Below are 21,417 nucleotides of genomic sequence, written 5' to 3'. Positions count from 1 at the left end.
TCACATAGTCGGATTTCACGGTTCCACTTGGAGGTGCATTGCGTACTTGCTCCAAGCAAGCTTCCCAATGGCTGCACATAGGCTTGATCACATCCCAACGCCCTTGAAGCGACCGAAATGTGCGTGGAGTCCTATTGGGATACTTTGCCATCATGCGGAAGTATTGATCTTCGATCCTTTGCCAATACCTCTTGGCGGTTTGAGAAGTACCCGTGCATGCATCAAGAGACACCGCACTCCATGCCCTGATCAGGATTTGATCTTCCAAGATCGTGTAGTTCTTCGGTCTCTGGCTTTTCCCAGTTTTTGTTTGCGATTGCTCATACGCTACCTCATCGATCTCCTCCACTTCTTCCTCACCACCATGATCATCCACGCTGCCCTCCATTTCATTGTAGTCGAATGCGGCGAACGGGGCTTAATCGATGTCAACGGCGTTGGTGTCCAACAAGTTCACGAACTCGACAGTTGCATGTTCGAACCATCGCTATAGTGAACGACAACAAGTCACGAGCTATCGCAAATGGCGAAAAGCAAAGAAAATTGCCATGACCGAAGACGCATACCTTCCGGCATTTCGTCAAACACCTCGCTTGCGGTGGGAGCAGCACCGTTGAGCGGCATCGCCGGGGAACCTCTTTCCGGGGCGGAGTGAGTGGATGAAGGAGATGGCTTCTTTGTAGCCGGAATCCTCTTCCTCTTTATGCCGGTGGCCTTGGCGACCTTCTCCGCCATTGGCCGGGATCGCGAAGCGGCGTTGGCGCCCGGAGCGCGGGCCTTCGCGGCGGGGGCAGCCGGATTCCCGCCCTCCACGACCACGTTTCCCTGCCGCTTGCGGGCAGGCGTGACGGTACCTTGGGCGACAGCGGGGCCAACATGGCCGGCGACGAGATCCGCCAGAGGGGATTGAGCGGGCGCGACCTCGACGGTGACAGGGGACAGTAGGGAGTCATCCATGGCGGCGAAGGAGGCCGGGAAAGATGCACCGGAGCGTGAGGTGGCAGGCCAATGGTGGCGGAGGGTGGGGGAGCGGGAACGGCCGTGCGGAAATGTCCCTCCCGCCAAATCTCGCTGCGGATAGGGGCTGAGCTCGGGTCGTCCTCCTAGCCCGTGAATCTAGAGGTCAGGGGAGATCTTTTGTCGCGCCCCGCAAAAACTTTTACGGGTCGGCCGCGAATGCGGTGTCTGATCGGGCAGGTTTTCCCGCCCCGCCCCGCATTTTGGCGGTTATTTTGCGGGTCGGGGCGGGATGCGAGGTCTGCTAGAGATGCTCTTACGGGTCAGAATTGCTGTAGACGATCATAGGAGTTTTCCTTTTTTTCGTAGATCTGATTATTCAAAGTGTTTTATCTTTTAAACCGTACGCTCAAATATCGAACCGTTTTCATCGTTGGATTTGTCGCGTCGAGATCTTCAAAACTAGGCCTCATGTTGATAGGTTTTGATAAACTTTTCTTTCATAAATAAACCAGACAAAAAAACCAAACCGAGAGCACTTTTTTCCCTTTCCGAAAGAGGCACGACTGCGCCTCTTGCGGAACCAAAACTGGCCTCCACGAGAAGTAAATGTATGCTTCTCATGGAAGGAAAAAAGAAAAAAGATGTGTTTTTTTTCGTTTTTGAGAAGCACAACTGTTCCTCTCGTAAAAGCAAATCCGTGCCTCTCACAGAAGAAAAAAAAACTTGTTTTTCCATTTTTGAGAGACATGATTGTGCCTCTCATGGAAGCAAAAGAATGTATTCTTTCATTTTCGAGAGGCACGAGGAAGCAAATCCATGCCTCTCGCGGAAGGAAAAAATAAAACACGTTTTTTCGTCTATTTTTTTATTTTGAATTATTTTTGTCCAAAATCTAAGAGAAACAGATGAGAAACGAGAAAGCCAAAAAACCAAAAAAATCAGCTAAAAGCTGAAAACGCGTGCGGAAAAAACAAAGGAAGCATCTAGAGCACGACACGTGGTGGCGGCTGAGAGCACGCCACTCTCAGCCCATGCCAAGTGACCCTTGCGAGGGCTTCCCAAGGAGTACTACTTCATTAGTTGCTCTCCTAGACTTCAGGGATTACTTGGGGTGGTCTCAGAGCGCTCTAAGTGATGCGTACAACCGTTGCCACAGTTTGCGTGTTGGGCCCTCCCGCTGGATTTTTTAAAAAACAAATTTATGTACATGTTTTTGTTTTTTATGTGTTTTTTTAGGGGGGGGGGGGTTGCATTTCTGTAAGATTTGCAGAAAAAAGTGTGTCAAATTTTGTTTGCGCGTCTTTTTATGCTTCCACGAGAAGCAGAAATCTGTTGCCGCAAAAAATAAAGTTATGCTTCTCGAAAATAAAAATATGAGTTTTCACAATAAGCACAGGTTTACTTCCAGGGAAGGATAGTTGTGTGTCTCAGGAAGGAGAGTTTTTGTGCATCTATGCTTCTCGTGAAGCCACAAATTACTTCCGCGAGAGGCATAGCTATGCATCTCGGGAAAGGAAAAAAACATGCTTCCATGAAAATCACATATTTGCTTCTAGTGAAGACATAGATTTGCTTACGCGAGAGAGACACAACTATGCTTCTCATAAGGGGGGGGGGGATCTGTACTTTCATGAGAAGCGCAATTTGCTTCTCATAGAGGCATAAATTTGCTTTCATGGGAGGCACAAATGTCCTTCTCAAAAATTGGAAAAATATGTGCTTCCACCAGAAACACATATTTGTTCTCGTGAAGGCCCAAATTATCCACCACGAGAGGCACGGTTGTGTTTCTCGGAAAGGAAAAAAAATATGAGATTTCACGAGGAGCACGTATCTGCTTCTTATGGAGGCACGGATTTGATTCCGCTCTGCTTCTTAGGAAACAAAAATGTGCTTCTCAAAAAGAGATAAAATAAATAAAAACTCACAATCATGCTTCCGAGTCTTCCTTTTCATTTTTCTGTCATTTTTTCCATTTTTTTAAAAAAATATCAATTTTTTGTTATTTTGTTTTTTCCCTTGTTTTTCCGGTTTCTATTTTTTCGTGGAGAAAAACTTCATCAAAAATCTATTAACATAGGATCTAGTTTTAATAATTTTGACGCGGGAAATTCAACGGTGAAAATGATTCGAGATTTAGATGCATGGTTTAAGAGATAATGCGTTTTAAATAAAACAAATCTATGAAAAAAAAGAAACTCTCATGTTGCAACAAGTGACACATAGGCAGTGTATCACTTGTTAGCCACTGAGAAGGTGAGAGTGACACTTACAAGAGATAACCCTTAACTTTCCCCAAAAAAAGAGGTAACCATCAACTAGTGATTTCGGACTCCTTCGCTGAGCAGGGCTATGTCTCGCCCCTAACAATTCCTAATAAGAATCGCCTATGGGTGAATGACGCAGGACGACCTGTTAGCAGTGTCGTTCTATGCCTTCGCGTATGGTCCTTGCATTAGATCGTTCCAGTATGGTTTCCCCTTTTTAGTTTTTTTCTATGGTTTTATTTGCTTTTTGTGGATTTTTGTGGTTTCCTTCAGTTTTCTCATTTGTTCTTTATATTTTATGTTTTATTTGTTTTTGAAGGGTTTAACTTTTTTTCTTATTTATACATTGGTTTTCTCAGCTTCTTCCTTGGGTCTTTTTGGTTTTTTTGGTTTTTTTTTATTTTTTGGGTTTTTTGATTTTTTTATACATGAAAGCATTTTTGTGCAAATACATGTTAACATTTAAAAAAAACATTTAATATATTTTTCTGATAAGTTTTAATTATTTATCAAATGCATATTGAAACCTTTTTCAAATGACAGAAAACAATTTTTGAACTATGCAAACATTTTTAGACATTGTACAATTGTTTTCTGAAAATGTCAGAAACACATTTGTAAATCTTGTGAAGATTTTTTTTGGAAGTGTGATGTACATTTTTTTAATGTACTCAACATTTTTTGGATTACATGAGCAATTTTTCCCATTATGTAAACATGTTTTTTCTATAAAATATCATGTATTTTTTTTTAAAAAAAATTGCCAAAAACATTTTTCATACACATGATTAACATTTTTACTCTTTTCAGTTATGTCATACTTTTTTTATACATCAAACATTTTTCATACACATGATTAACATTTTTCATACACATGATTGACATTTTTCATACACATGATTAGCATGACACGGCAAGTGGTTACTCGGCCCATTTCGAGCTCCCTTGTCCCCATCGCATGCTAACTTGGGTTGGCCCAAGTGCATTGCAAAAGTTCTATATTTCAGAAAGTATTAATAAATTCTAAAAAGGTGTTCACAATTTCAAAACATGTTCTTGAATTAAAAAAGGTTCAAGATTTCAGAAGGATTGTGATAACTGTCAACCATGTGGCAGGTTGCAAAAAGTACCGCACCTCCCGAGAGGTTGAATCCCCTCCTTCGATCCGATTTTCTCCTCCCCGCACACGAGGTTGCGTTCTCTCCCCGGTTTTCTGGGTCGCTGCACCCGCACTATCAGCAGTTTTAAAAAAAGGCAAAAACACATACATTACAACAGGATCGAACCCACAACCTACCATGCTAAATGTAACAACAACAACCAGCAAATCTAGCTCCCTTTGCTGATTCCACAAGAGTTACATAAAAGTTGTATCTTCTTGAGACGAGATTGCAAAAATAAAATAAAAAAGACAGCGGTCTATAACTGAAAATCCAAACCGGTGGCCTCACTTGTCCGGGTTTTAAGACTATATACGCCCTAGTTCCATCATTTTTTCTGCAAGTTTCACGCCGGGTTCACATGGTTCACGAACCCGATCATCCCCTTCCCTCCTTTTTAGATGCAAATTACCACAATATTTTCACCTAAGTTATCAACTATGTCGGTCGTATATTACCATGTTATTTACATAGAAGTCAATGAGGGATATTTTTCAACAACTTTTTCACCCTTGGTTAAATTTAATGCGGTGTCTTATGTAAGTTATCAGGTATGTGGTTCATATATTACTGTGCTATTTTCACATAAGTAACCGGGGTATTTTTTTTAATATTTCCCCCTTTGATCAAATTTACCATGGTGTTTCTAAGTAACTTATCGGGTATGCGGCTCATGTATTATCGTGCTATTTTCACATAATTTACTGGGGGTATATTTTTCAATAACTTTTCCCCCTCCTTGCTCGAAGTTCTCATGGTGCTTATACGTACTTATCGGGTATGCGGTTCACACATTACCGTGTTATTTTCACAAAAGTTATTAGGAGTACTATGTTTTTCAAGAACTTTTTCCCCTTCTTGGTCAAATTTACCATGGTATTTGTACCTAAGTTATCAGGTATATGGTTCATATATTATTATGTTATTTTCACAAAAGCTACCGAGGGTATATTTTCAATAACATGTTTCCACTGTTCAAAGTTACCGCAGTGTTTGTATGTATGTTATCGGGTATCGGTTCATAAATTAGTGTGCTATTTTTAGTAAGTTATCCAGAGTATGTTTTTCAACAACCACATGCTATTTTTATATAATCTATGGGTCGATTCCATGAGTTTTGGATCTTCTATGATTTTGTTATTTAATTCACTAGTTCCATGAATGAACAACCACATGGATTGGTCAATCTTAGCACAAGCATGATGTAGCTGACCTGGTTAGCGTGGTCAGAATTTCCCATTGACCAGGCTAGGTCATGGGTCGATGCACCATGCACTAGTAGAAAAAGGGTCAAACGTGAAGCACATTAGTGTCGGTTTGAATTAGAGTCGGCACTAATGTGTACATTAGTGCCGGTTCGTGACGGCGATCAATAGTACCGGTTCGTGGCGAACCTTTAGTACCGGTTCGTACCATGAACCGGTACTAAAGAGGCTGTGTCAGCCTGCAGTCAGGCTATGGCCCCACCATCACCATTTAGTGCCGGTTCGTACCATGAACCGGTACTAATGAGGTTATGGCAAGCTGTTTTTAGTCCCACCTTGCGAAGAGAGAGGGACTAGGAGCGGTTTATAAGCTCTGAGTGCATAGACGATGAAGAAGAAGCTCAATGCTCACGTTGCTTAGCTTCAAGCCTTCAGGAATATGGTAGATTGCACGAAGCTATGCGCAGTGCAGTTTACACTATTCCGAAAGGTTTGAAGCAAATTAACGAGCATTGCACCTCTTTTTTATTTTTAATAGCTTATTACAACTCCGGACTTCTTCTGTTATGAAAAACTAATTGCACGTCGGCATTTCTTTTTTTTTAACTTTGGTTATAACTCCAGACTTTGACCATCAAGTTTTGCAGAAAAGAAAAAATAGCAGAAAAGAAAAAAAAACTATAGCTGAAAAGAAAAAAAACTATATAAAAAAACTACTCAGAAATAAATAGAACAAAATAAATATAGCAGAAAAGAAAAAACTACTCAGAAATAAATAGAAGAAAAAATAAAGCAGACTAGATGAAAAACTACTTACAAATAAATAGAAGAAAATAAATATAACAGAAAAGAAAAAACTATACAAAAAACTACGCAGAAATAAATAGAAGAAAATAAAGCAGAAAAGAAAAAAACTATAAAAAAATTGGGGCGCTGCCCTGTGGGCCTGCTAGGCCATGGGAGTGCAATTACAGGCCTTAAAGGCCCAGCAGACTCACAGGGCAGCGCGCAGAATTTAGGCCCACAAGCCTGCTATATAGAGGAGTTCAAAGAGGTAGCCGCGGCTGGGTTTATAAACCGGTGCGACTGCCCTTCGCCCGACGAGGTGGGACTAAACTTTGGGATGGCAGCGCGAGGCCTTTAGTATCGGTTGGTGGCTCCAACCGGTACTAAAGACAAGCCACCAACCGGTACTAAAGGCCAACTTTGGCCAGGCCAAGAGGCGAGAAGAGCAGGCCTTTAGTACCGGTTGGTGGCTCCAACCGGTACTAAAGGCCTCTCCTATATATACAACACTTACGAAAATTCAGTTAGATCTCCCCACTTCTTTCGTCTCCAACCTCTCGCGCGCCGCTCGAACCCGTCGTCGTCGCCCGTCGTCGTTGTCGCCGCCCGTCGCCCGTCGTCGTCGCCGTCTCGCGCCGCCGCCCCGAACGCCGCGCACCGCCGTCCGTCGTCGTCCCGCCGCGGTCCCGTACGTCTCTCGCTCTCACGTACCCGCCGCGCCGCCGTCCGTCGTCGTCGCACCCGGCCCGTACGCCGGCGCCCCCTCTCGTACGTACGGGGCGGCGGCGTACGCGGCCGCACACATACACACACATATATACGTACACACACATACACACACATTAGTCGAACTAGTTTATTTTTAGTAAGAAAATTGTCGAACTAGAGATTTGAACTAGTTGAATAATTAATATAACTAGTTTATTTTTAGTAAGAAAATTGTCGAACTAGTTTATTTAGGTATATGAGATTTAAACTAGTTCAATAATTAATATAACTAGTTTATTTTTAGTAAGAAAATTTAGGTATCTGAGATTTGATGATCTAATTAAAATATTATTTGTTAATGAGTTTTTCTGTTTATTTAATTTTTTATATATTTTGAGTTTATATAAATGTTAGATTAATGTAGAATGTTAGATGAATTAGATAGAAAAGTTAAATATATAGTAATGTCAATTGTTAGAGATGAATATAGTTAGATATATTAATGTCAAATGTTAGATGAATATATATTTGGCTAGATATTAATTAATGTTAGATAGTAATAGGTGTTTAATGTTTCACCTATATGAACATAGGAAATGTCATCTGACGACGAAAAAGATTTCATTATGTGCGAACACCGTGAAGACCAGTGCGGCCTGTGCGACAGAAATTTCTTTGTTGATGGTAGGCGCTTCAGCATCAAGCTGGATGAGACATTCGAAGTTGATACAGTAAGTCACTTTGGCAATAATTATTATTTGAATGCAAAACTTATGCTTTATTTGGTTCAACTTATATTTTAAATTTTCACTATTCTACTAGCGCATCCCCTGCCATGCAAGAATCTTTGTCTTGGATAAGATAGGTTTTAGTGCTATAGATGATATGGAGGTAAAAAGAGTTTACTTGAAGACGGAGTATGGGTATACTTTCAACGTCAAATTATATAATGGAGACACATACACCCATTTTGAATGCAAAACTTGGCAAGCACTATGCAAGGCTTATGCATTTGAGCCTGATATGGTTATCACCTTTGATATTCGTCCGGAAGATGATATTGAAGGTAATATAGACATCTGGGTCGATGTGCAAACGCCTTCAGTTCTACCATTATGTGAGTTTTTCTCAACCATACATGCATATGTTTATGTCTTTGATACAGTTTATTCAAAAATAGTTGTCAACTAATTTGTATTGTCAGCTTATTTCGGTTCAAGCAAACATGTCCGGCGCTTGGTAGACAGGACCTACTACTGCCCCGGGGCTCAACTAAACTGCGAGGAGATAAGTCATTATGTTTCATGGCTTGAGGATCTTAATACTGTCAAGACAAATTTTTTTCTGAACTTAGAAATGTTAGTACTCAAAACATGCGACCAATGGTGATCGTATTGAACTACGGTTACATCGATAATCGAAAGATGGTAAGATTTTAACTATTTGTTCTTAATTAGTGCATCTTTTGCATACGTTATTTTTGAAGCTAAACTTTCATTGTTTAGTATATTAATTACTATATACGATGTTCTTCAACAGGGACTTCCGGTGACAGTTGTGCCTCAGTGGATCGAGACTAAAGGTGACATGTCAATGGTTAGCTTACGGCCAAGATATCCTACATTGCACATGAGTGCATTCAGGATTTCTGAAAAGCGAAGAATGCTTAATAGTGAAAGATTGAAGCAAAATTGTTAACGATCGCAGAGAAGTACTAGGGGGCAGCAAGGAGAAGCGCAACCCAAGATTAGGAGACAGATTCATCTGCATGCTCCAGTATGATGAATCAGGAGAGCTATACATGTTCTATGCTATTCTACCTGAGAGGGAGCAGCAGGAGTAGCTACTAGTTCATGCTCTTAATTAGTACTTGTCTCATGTCCGTGTCCTGAACTTCGATGTTGGTGATGATTATGTTGAACTCGATGATATCTTTGTTTCTGTCACAAAGTGAATGTTTCCTCTTTAAGCTAGCCAGTGTTGGTGATGATTAGATAGCTAGCGGTAATGACTATGATGATTAAATAGTGGTAATTAGACGACTATGATGATTTTTACCTAGCTAGAGTTTATTTATTTATTTATTAATATGCGATGATGATGATGACGACTACAACTCATTATAACGTAAAACAATCCTAAATTAAATTGATAACACAAATTTAATTGAAAAATAAAAAATAAAACAAAAACCCACAAACATTTAGTACCGGTTGGTGTTACCAACCGGTACTAAAGGGCTCCCGGCCCCCGGAGCTGGCTCGTGCCACGTGGTTTCCCTTTAGCACCGGTTCGTGCTGAACCGGTACTAAGGGGGGGGGGGCTTTAGTGCCCACACTTTAATGCCGGTTACTAAACCGGCACTAAAAGGCCTTACGAACCGGTGCTATTGCCCGGTTCTGCACTAGTGATGTCAGCATCATGAAGGACTGCATCATCACGAAGGACATGCCAGACGTGACCACAACCCGAATTCTGATAAAATCAATCAAAGTCGATCAGCGGCAAGACATGTCATTCATAATGTAGCAAGCAATTCAAAAGCATGATGGTTGGTTGGTTTCTTACGGACTACATGAAAGTGATGATCTGGAACTTGCTGGAGATGGTCTAGCCGGCGAGGCTGCGCTGCACGGCGACCTGGATGAAGCTGAAGACCACACCTATGGTCAGGAATCAAAGTCGACCATGGCGCCGTCTAGCGAGACAAGCGTGCTGGCGAGCTTGGTGGCACCGATGGCCGCCCTGAGGTTGAGCGACTTGGAGCGGGTGACTACAACAAGCATGAAGGAATGCTGGGGGATGGCCATCCGACGGCTGGAGAAGCCCGTGTTAATGAGGCTCTCTGCCATCTGATAAGATAAAGAGAAATGTGGTTTATCAGGTCGAAACAATACAAGTTATTGGCCAAAACAAATTCAAGTTATTGTGCTGACACATCATAAATTATCATGCTAAAATGAAGTTACCATGCCAAAAAAAATAGAATGAGTTCAACATGTTGACAAAGTGTGAGTTAAATGTGGTGACACTTCAAAGTTATCAAGCTGACATATTGTTATCATTCTAAGTTTGCATAATTATCGGGTTGAAAGTAAAAAAACTGTTCAAAGTAGATCGGATTAAAAACAATATGAATTATCAATCAAAAAAAATTCAAGTTACCATATTGAGAAAAATAGAATGAGTTAAATAGGCTAACAAAGTGATTCTTACCATGTTGACACATTAGAATTTATTCACGCCGACATACTATAAATTATCTGGTTCAAGCCGCATAAGTCATCAAGTTGAAGTAAAACATGAGTGTTCAAACCAGTTAGAGTTAAACATTTGGATACATCACAAGTTATCAGGCTGAAGTTTCATAAGTTATCTGGTTAAAATAAAAAAGAATAAGTATTCAAAGCGGTTCGAGTTAAACTGTTGGCACGATATAATTTATCAAGCTAAATCAATATGAATTATCAGGTGGAAGCAATTGAATTACTATGCTGAAAAATAAAATGAGTTAGACAGGTTAGCAAAGTGATCGTTATCATGCTGACCCACTAGAAGTGACCAAGCTGACATAGTGTAAGTTATATGGTTCAGACTTTATACTTCCTCGAAACAAAATACTCCTCATTTCAACTAGTCTCAAGGCCAAGAACAGAAGGAAACGTAAGTACCTAAATGGTCAGCCCCAAGATCGATGACACCATGTTTGTGCAGCTTTCGGAAGGTCTTGAGGCCCTTTCACGATATGTAGCTGAAACGGTGCACGTCGATGTCATCTCAGGCCATTGGTGATGTACAATCGATTACCATATATAACACAATTTAAGAACCAAATGGGTTGATCGAGCAACGCACTTCAGTTCTGATGGACCCCATAGAGGATGAGCGCAATTACAGCACCATGATCAGGAACATGTCACATACACATACAATTGAAAATAATTTATTCGGTCTCATAGGTATAATTACAAACAAGTTGAGGGCACTCATACCACGACAAAAATATATGACAATTTGGAATTTTTGAAGACTTCTGTCCATCAAACTAGGACTTCAGAGAAGGAATTTTTCAATTTTCATAGTAACTGATTCCATGCTATATTGTTTGAACAAAATTGAGAGAGAAAAGAGGATGATTGCACCATTGGAAACTTTCCTCATAATGGTCAAAGGAGGAACTCACCATAAGCTCACCTGTCGATGTAGTAGGCGGAGACGGTGGATCTTCCATTTGATGAGCAGCGGCGGTGGTCAGAGGTGGCAGATGGGGTGGGGGAGTCACAGGACGCGCGCGGTTGGCCCGACGATGACCTGTGGAGTCGGGGAGATGGTGTGAGGTTGGGGATAGAGAGCAGCGGCGGTGGGCATGGACGTGGCGGTCGTGCGACAGGAGGCTGACGGCGGTTGTGCACCGGATCAGCCGTCATGGCACGGCAGAAGCCCGGGAGGAGATGGGGGCGGGAAGGCGCCGGCTGGGAGCAGGGGAGGAGATGGGATGCGTGGCGACGATGGAGCTGGGTAGGAGAGGAAATGGGCGCGAGCGAGGAGATAAGGCTCCTGTCAGTTTTCCTTCTTCTCCTGTGCAGATCGCCAACAGCCGCGTGATCACGATCGAAGCGTTCTCAGTTCGTGTGGTCGTTTTTGCAATCTGCCACACAGTTGCCACATACATATTTCGATTTCAGAAAATGAACAAATTTGAGTTTTGGTGAATTTTTTTTATTTTCACGAAGATTTTTTTGCAGTTTCGATGAACATTTTTTTATTTGGAAGATCAAAATTTGAATTCATTTTTTTAAATTCCAGAACATTTTTTAATTGGATGAACATTCTCAAAACCGGAGGATGGAAAACTGAAAATGGATCGACCCAGTTCACCACCAATTTCGTTGGGGGCGTGGGGTACGCGTTAAGAGCGCTCCTCTTGGGCGCCCTCACCACCGCTTAGTCTAGGGGGCGCTCGAAGGCGAGCCATAGTGGGCCGGCCCAGCATCGGTCGCGTCACAGAAAAAAATATGTACATTGCTATTATTCTGCGAAACGCAGGTTTGCCAACGCCTGGAAGGTTGTTTGCATTGACCACTCCACCACAACAACGATGATGAATTATATTGGAAAACAGAGCTATTTGAAAGCAGTTTCTGTCCCAGTTAGGATTTTTTGAAAAAAGAAGACGTAAATATGAAACAGAATTCACGAATATTAAAAATGTTCACCAATTTTTAAAAATGAATTCACGAATTTCCCAAAAATCAAAAAATTGAAAACAAGTTCACCGGATTTCAGAAAAAGTTCACGGATATGAAAAACATTCACCGGATTTTGAAAAAAAGTTCACGTATTTGAAAAAAGTTCATCAATTTTGACAAAAAAGTTCATGAATTAAAGCAAAGTTCACCATATTTTGAAAAAGGTTCACCTGTTTGGAAAAAGTTCATCGATTTTGATAAAAAAAAGTTCACAAATTTTAAAAAAATCTTCGATTTTAAAAACTTGAACGGTTTTTCAAAAGTGGTTCGTCAATTTTGAAAAAAAATCATGAATTCTAGAAAGTTTACCGGTTTTGAAAAAACGTTCATCGATTTTGTGAAAAAGTTCATCGAATTTGAAAAAAAATCATCACATTTGAAAAAAGGTCCATTGAATTTCAAAAAAGTTTATCAAATTTGAAAAAAACTTCATTAAGTTCGAAAAAAATATCTAATTCGAAAAAAGTCCTTCGAATTTGAAAAAACTTCGTCTAATTCGAAAAAAGTTCATCGAATTCGAAAAAAGTTCGTCGGATATGGAAATAGTTCATTGGATATGAAAAAAATTATTCATCCATTTTGCAGAAAAAAACATGAAGAAAAAGAAACATTCTCATATTTGATTAAGAAAATATTTAAAAAGGGAAAGAAAATGGAAAAAAGAAAGACGGAACTAGAAAGGATACAAATGATGCCCATTTGTGGAAACCACTGTATCGGATGCTAAAGGCGCCGAATAGGATCTGGGACGCGTTAACGTGCTATCCTACAACCTACTGGAAGGACGTCCGTGCATTGCGACGGGGCCACATTAAGTTTAAGAGTTCAATATTAATATTTTCATACATATCAAGTGACATTGATGACCTTTTTTACCATCAAATTCTCACATACACACTCTCTCCCTCACTCTTCCTCACTCTCTCTCCGCCTCTCCCTCTCTCTCTCTAACACACACATATCCATCTTATTGGATACGAGACCATAATCCATCTATTTCACACACACACACGCTAGTGCATGATTACGTGTATTATATTTGTCACCACAACTAAGGGAATTAATTTCATGTAAATTGGCCAACCACGGCTCCATATTGCAATGGGGCCACATTAACTTTGAGAGTTCAATATTAATATTCTCATACATATCAAGTGACATTGGTGACCTTTTTTACCATCAAATCCTCGCACACTCTCTCTCTCCCTCCCTCTTCCTCACTCGCTCTCCCCCCTCTATCTCTCTCTAAGACACACACACATATCCATCTTATTGGATACGGGGCCATAATCACACACACACGCTAGTGCATAACAATATGGATTATGTGTATTATATTTGCCACCACAACTGAGGAAATTAATTTCATGTAAATCGGCCAGCCACGGCTCCAAGAATATGCGGAGGAGGTGGCCCGGGTCGGCGTCGGCGCCGTCCGGTGCGGCCCACGGGCCGGCTTCCAAGTGCGTCTGCGCGCCGGCCACCCACGCCGGGTCCTTCAAGTGCCGCTTCCACCGCATCAACTCTCAGGGCCATAGCCACGGCCAGGGCCAGGGAAGCCGCCCTTCTTCGCCCCTTCACCGACCGCGGCCAACGCGGTGCCGCGACACCCGGCCTTATCGTCCTCGTCCTCCGGCACCGTCGCGACCCAGTGACGCAGCCCAAGCATCGGCCTCAAGAATCAAGAACGCTCGACAACGGAGAGCGAAGGGAAGATCATATACATGTCATAAGAAAGGGAGTTTATTTACTGCTCCCTCAATGTATTGTTTCCTTTGTTTGAAGATTGATTACCATCCGTGAGTTAAGGTAAGGTTAATGTGATTGAGCAATTTTTTTTGAAAATCAATTATTTGTTTTCTAATTAATGTGATTAAGTGATTTAAGGTAAGGTTAATTAATTTAGATTTGATCTTTAGAGATTGTTCGTGATTGATTTTACATTACTAAATAACTTGCGCCAGTATGGAAAGTTATGATCTATTCAGATTTCTTTCCTAATGTGAGAGGGTGACGCGAAAATAAACCGATGAAGTGGGGGAGGGGACGAAAAAAACCCAACGAAAGTGGGAGGATGTACCAAAAAAAACCATGAAAGGTGGGACGAAAAAAACCCTGGAAGCGAGACTACCAACTGCTCCACTAGGAATAGAGATGCTGCAAATAGGGAGGAAAACCGACACCAGCGTTGTGGCTAACGGGCCACAGCCCAATCATGAACTAGCTCGCTCCATCCCGTTCGCTTCTGTAGCTGGTTTTTTCTTTTCGATTTCTTCTGCTGTTGGTCTACTAGGAAAAAACCAGGCCGGTTTTTATCATATTTTAGAAAACCATTGACCATTGACTGCTGAACAATGAGCATTGACTTTCGAGAAAAAAGTGCATGTACTTGAAATTCTTATGAAAAAGATCATGAATTTCGGAAAAACATAAATTTTAAAAAAGATTCACGAATATAAATATTCATGCATTCAATGAAGTTCGTGAATCTAAAAAACATTTGTGGATTCAAAGAACAATGACAAGAATTAAAAAGTGAAATTTTAAAAACAAATCACGAATTTGAGAAAAAAAATCACAGGTTTGACATGGAGTTAAAAATTATTGGAAAGGGTTGAAACTTTTTGAAAAAGTTTGTAAATTTGTTGAAATTTTGACAAAAAAACCATGAGCTTGAGAAAATTTTGTGAATTTGAAAAAAGTTTAAGGCTTCAAAAAGTTCATAATTTGAAAATGTTCACAAAATGAAAAAAAAGTTAAGAATTTGAAAAAAAATGTTTTGTAAAAATCAAAAGTTGCTAAATTTGGAGAACCGATCATGAATTTAAGAATTTTTTTATAAATTTGAAGAAAATATTTTATGAGCTAGGACTTGCTCTAGTGCTTCACTTATATCTTTTTGACACAGTGTGCTTTGTTATTTTTGAAGAAATGCTCTCTTACTTCACTTAGATTTATTTGAGAGTTAGTAAATTTTTTAAGAAATTCTCTGTTGCTTCACTTAAATTATTTTGAGAGAAAGAAAATTTGTTATGCTCATGATCTTCACTTATATTTGTTTGAGCTTATGAAAAGCAACACGTGAAAATTAGTCCGAAAGTGATAGATATCCAAGAAGGATAAAGAAAAAAAATGTCATGAAGATCATTGGACAAAATAAACTTGATTCTTAGTAATAGTTTTGAGATATGATGATGTGATATGTGAGTTATGTTGATGAGTAATTATGCTTTAGTAAGAATATTGGTGTTAAGGTTTGTGATTCCCTATGCATGCATGAAAGTCAATAATCATGCAATGAAAATTATATCCTACTTGTGGTGCATTATTTGGTGTTAATTATGCTTAATGCTTGCGTATGAGATTATTCGTTTCTTGGTTGGCCGCTTCTCAATCTTTTTGCTAGCCTTAATTTTGCACTAAGTATGATCTCTACTTGTGCATCCAAAATCCTTTAAACCAGTTTTGCCACATGAGTCCACTATATCTACCTATATGCGGTATTCTTTTGCCGTTCTAAGCAAATTTGCATGTGCCATCTCTAATTTTCAAAATAAACTTCTCTTTTATGCGTTTGTTTTACTCGCGGAACGGTAACAGGTGGCTAATATTTTCCATGCTAGATGTGTTATTCTCAAGATGAGTGTTTATTCACTTGTCATTGCACGAGAGTAAGGCAAAGGTATTAGGGATGCCCTGTCCCGAAATGCAAAAAATATTTACTTTATGTTGTCAAATAATAAATTCCCTGGAAAGTATTGGTATGGAGGGCACCGTGGATACGGTTAGCCATGGAAAGTGAAAGTTATGGTGGAAAAAGGAATAAACTTTATTTTCTGTTTGAGAACCGCCTATGATATATCTATGCATGGTAAGTATTGGGAACTCTAAGTCGTTTTCGTTGGTGGGATGGATACACCTCCCAAAATGTTTTTATCTCAAATTTTTCGCTTTGAACTCTGACACCTCTACAAATCCCTTCTTCCCTCTGCGAAGGGCCTTTCTTTTACTTTATGCAATTTTATTTTGAGTCTCCATCTTCTCTCATAAAAGCACCAACTAGGAGGCAATATGATCGTGCTCAAGTATTGGGTGTAGTTAATATTCGAGTGTGTTTCATGAATGGATCAATGTTTGAGCATGATGGGCTAGGGATAACTTGTTTTAAGCATTGATATTTTGAAAGACATGGTTGCTTGTTGATATGCTTGAGTATCTAAATTATTATGTCAAAACTAGACTATTGCTTTGAATCACATAAAAGTCCAAATGTCCATGCTATAAAGAAAAGAATATGATATGACTTGATGAACAACACTCCACATCAAAATTCTGTTTTTATCACTTACCTACTCGAGGACGAGTAGGAGTTAAGTTTGGGGATGCTGATACGTCTCCAACGTATCTATAATTTTTGATTGTTCCATGATGTTTTATTATAAATCTTGGACGTTCTATAATCATTTTTGGTACTAACCTATTGACATTGTGCCAAGTGCCAGTTGCTGTTTTCCCATGTTTTTATATCACAGAAAATCAATATCAAACGGGGTCCAAATGCCATGAAACTTTACAGAGATTTTTTATGGGCCAGAAGGAAGGCAATGGGCCCTGGTTGCACCTGGGGGGTGCCCCGAGGGGGGCACAACCCACGAGGGCGCGCCAGGAGGCCCAGGTGCGCCCTGCTGGATTGTGCCCACCTCGAGTGCCCCTAGAGCGCCTCTTTGCTCTATAAATACCCTACAAATACCATAACCCTAGGGGAGTCGACGAAATATTCATCCAGCCACTACAGAGTCCAGAACCACCAGATCCAATCTAGACACCATCACGGAGGGGTTCACCACTTCCATTGGTGCCTCTCCGATGATGCGTGAGTAGTTCTTTGTAGACCTTCGGGGTCCGTAGTTAGTAGCTAGATGGCTTCATCTCTCTCTTGATTCTCAATACAATGGTCTCTTGGAGATCCAAATGATGCAACTCTTTTGCGGTGTGTTTGTTGGGATTTGATGAACTTCGAGTTTATGATCAGATCTATGTCACTAGTGCAGAACCGGGCAATAGCGTAAGGCCCTTTAGTGCCGGTTCGGTAACCGACACTGAAGTACCGGTTCAGCATGAACCGGTGCTAAAGGGCAACCACGTGGCACGAGCCAGCTCCGTGGGCGCGTAGGACATTAGTACCAGTTGGTAACACCAACCGGTACTAAGTGTTTGGGTGTGTTTTGGTTTTATTTTTTATTTTTACTTTAATTTTGTGTTTTCAATTTAATTTAGTAATTGTTTTGCATTATAATGAGTTGTTAAATCATTAGGTGAATGTACCGCAGATTAGTTTGACTAGATGCATGTGGATCCTAGCTAAGTCATCAAGTATATGTCATATCCATATTATATATACTTGATCACCTAATTAAGTGATCGAGGTAATATGGATATGGCATATACTTGATCACTTAGCTAGAATCCATCCAGTTGAAACTAATCTGCGGTTTCTTTCATAAATGATATAATAACTCATCATCATCATCATATTAATATAAAAACTCTTGCATCATATATATCATCACCAACAACAGTTTTCATAGCTAGCTAAAAATCATCATATAATAGTCGTCTCATTACCACTACTTAATCATCATATAGTCATTACCGCTATCTAATCACCACCAACACTAGCTTAAATAAGAAACATTCACTTGTACCAGAAGCGAAGATGTCATCGAGTTCAACATGGTAATGATATTATAAGCGTTCATAACACCACAAAAGCAAATCACTCTTTGAGATTAAGTTCAGGACGAAGAACACGGACATGAGAGGACAAGTACTAAGAGCATGAACTAGCTAATTAATCACTCCTGCTGCTCTCTCTTAGGTAAAATAGCATAGAACATGTATAGCTTTCCTGATTCATCATATTGGAGCATGCAGATGAACCTGTCTCCTAATCGTGGGTTTCGCTTCTGATTGCTGCCCCCTAGTACTTCTCTGTGATCGTTCACAATTTTGCCCCAGTCTTTTACTATTAAGCATTCCTCGCTATTAGAAATCCTGAATGCACTAAAGTGCATTGTAGGATATCTTGGCCGTAAGCTAACAATATTCATGGTACCTTTAGTCTCGATCCAATCAGGCACAACATTCATCGGGAGTCCTTGTTGAAGAACATCGTATAGTAACATACTTAGCAATGAAGTTTAGCTTAAAAAAATAATGTATGCAGAAGATGCACCAAGGAGAAATAGTAGAAATCTTACCATCTTTCCTAAATATATGTGACCGTAGTTCAGTACGAACACTATTGGTCGCACGTTTTAAGTACTAACATTCCTAAGTGCAGGAATTTTTTTTTGTCTTGACAGCATCAAGATCCTCAAGCCATGAAACATAATGACTTGTCTCCTCATAGCTTAGTTCAGCCCCGGGACAGTGGACGGTCCTGTATACCAAGCGCCGGACATGTTTGCTTGATTGGAAATAAGCTATCAATATAAATTGAGATCTATTAATTCAACTGGTTCAAATAATCTCATATCGAATACATAAATATGGTTGAGAAACTCACATAATGGTAGAGCTGGAGGCGTCTGCACATCGACCCAGATGTCTCCATTACCTTCAATATCATCTTCCGGACAAATATCAAAGGTGATAACCATATCAGGCTCAAATGCATAAGCCTTGCATAGCGCTTGCCAAGTTTTGCATTCAAAATAGGTGTATGTGTCTGCATTGTATAATTTGACGTTGAAGGTATAACCATGCTTGGTCTTCAAGTAAACTCTTTTTACCTCCATAGTTTCGTTAGGACTGAAACCTATCTTATCCAAGACAAAAATTCTTGCATGGCAGGGGATACGCTAGTAGAATAGTGAAAAATTAAAACTAAAAGTTGAAGCAAATGAAGCATAAGTCATGCTTAATTACGAAAAAAGACTTGTCGTTGTGACTTACTGTATCCACTTCGAAGTTCTCATCCAGCTTGATGCTGAAGCGTCTATTATCAACTAGAAAATTTCTGCCGCACAGGCCGCGCTGGTCTTCGCAGTATTCGCACATAATGAAATCGTGTTCGTCATCAGACGACATTCCTATGTTCATAGGTGAAACATTAAACACTTATTAGTTCTATTAATTCAACTACTTTAACTAATTAATTCAACTAATTCAACTAAGCACTTACGAAAAATATACCTAAATAAAGTAGCTCAACTAATTCAACTAACTAGTTCAACTAATTAATTCAACTAATTCAACTAAACTAGTTCTATTAATTTTCTTACTAAAAATAAGGTAGCTAGTTCTATATAATAAAATGTTAATTAGATAATCAAATCTCATATAACTAAATTAAATATCTATCTAACATATAATTTATATTTAATTCATCTAACATTTGACATTAATATCTAACATATGTTCATATATAGGTGAAACATTAAACACTTACTAGTTCTATTAATTCAACTAAATAAACTAGTTCTATTAATTCAACTAAGCATTTACTAAAAATAAACTAGTTCTATTAATTTCTTACTAAAAAATAAAGTAGGTAGTTCTATATAGTAATATTTTGATTAGATCATCAAATCTCATATACCTACATTTTCTTACTAAAAATAACTAGTTCTATTAATTCAACTAATTCAACTAAGAATTACTAAGAATAAACTAGTTCTATTAATTTTCTTACTAAAATATATAAAGTAGCTATATATAGTAATATTTTAATTAGATCATCAAATCTCATATACCTAAATTTTCTTACTAAAAATAAACTAGTACTAATTCAACTAGCTAGTTCAACTAAGCATTTACTAAAAATAAACTAGTTATATTAATTCAAATAGTTCAAATAATCTCATATACCTAATTAGTTAATATCTAGCTAATTCATCTAACAATTGACATTAATATTTAACTTCTCTATCTAATTCATCTAATTGACATTAATATTTAGGTTCTCTATCTAATTCATCTAACATTAACATTCTAACATTCTTATCTAGGTAATTCATCTAATTAACAATTTGACATGCATTAATCTAAAACACAGAAAACAGAAAATAAGTAAAAAATTGTGGCGTATGTGTGCGTGTGTGTGTGTGTATGTGTATGTACGAGGGGGGGCGGCGGTGTACGGGCGGCGGCGCGAGACGGCGACGACGGGGACGGCGCGACGGGGGCGGCGGCGTACGGGCGGCGGCACGAGACGACAACGACGGGGATGGCGCGACGGGGGCGGGGACGGCTGGGGCGCGCGCGACGACGGCGACGGGGACGGCCGGGTTGCGTGCGACGACGGCAACGGGGACGGCCGGGGCGCGCGCGACGACGGGGACGGGGATGGGGCGCGATACGGGGCGGGGGCGGGGGCGGCGACGAAGATGAACATGATCTAACTAAAATTTTCGTAAGTGTTGTATATATAGGAGAGGCCTCTAGTACCGGTTGGAGCCACCAACCGGTACTAAAGGCCAACTTTGGCCAGGCCAAGAGGCGGGAAGAGCACCCTTTAGTACCGGTTGGAGCCACCAACCGGTACTAAAGACCACTCTTTAGTACCGGTTGGCGGTACTAAAGGTGGTGCGCTGCCACCCGCGGTGCACAAAGTTTAGTCCCACCTCGCCGGGCGAAGGGCAGCCGCACTGATTTATAAACCCAGCTGCGGCTACCCTTTCGAACTCCTCTATAAAGCAAGCTTCTGGGCCTAACTACGGCGCGCTGCCCTGTGAGTCTGCTGGGCCTTGTGGGCCTGAAATTGCACGCCCGTGGTCTAGCAGGCCCATAGGACAACGCCCCAAATTTTTTTATATAGTTTTTTTCTTTTCTGCTTTATTTTTTCTTCTATTTATTTCTGAGTAGTTTTTTCTTTTCTGCTATATTTATTTTCTTCTATTTATTTCTGAGTAGTTTTTTATATAGTTTTTTTCTTTTCTACTATTTTTTCTTTTCTGCTTTTTTCTTTTCTTCTTTATTTATTTTCTTCTATTCATTTATTTTTATATACCATGCCAAGTTGATGGTTGAAAGTTGATGGCATGGCTTTGAATGGTGCATACTGAATGCACAAAAAGTA

Source organism: Triticum urartu, chromosome 7 (assembly GCF_003073215.2).
Source record: "Triticum urartu cultivar G1812 chromosome 7, Tu2.1, whole genome shotgun sequence".
Lineage (NCBI taxonomy): Eukaryota > Viridiplantae > Streptophyta > Magnoliopsida > Poales > Poaceae > Triticum > Triticum urartu.
The sequence above is the reverse complement of the archived record's forward strand: the minus strand, read 5'-3'. Positions refer to the sequence as shown.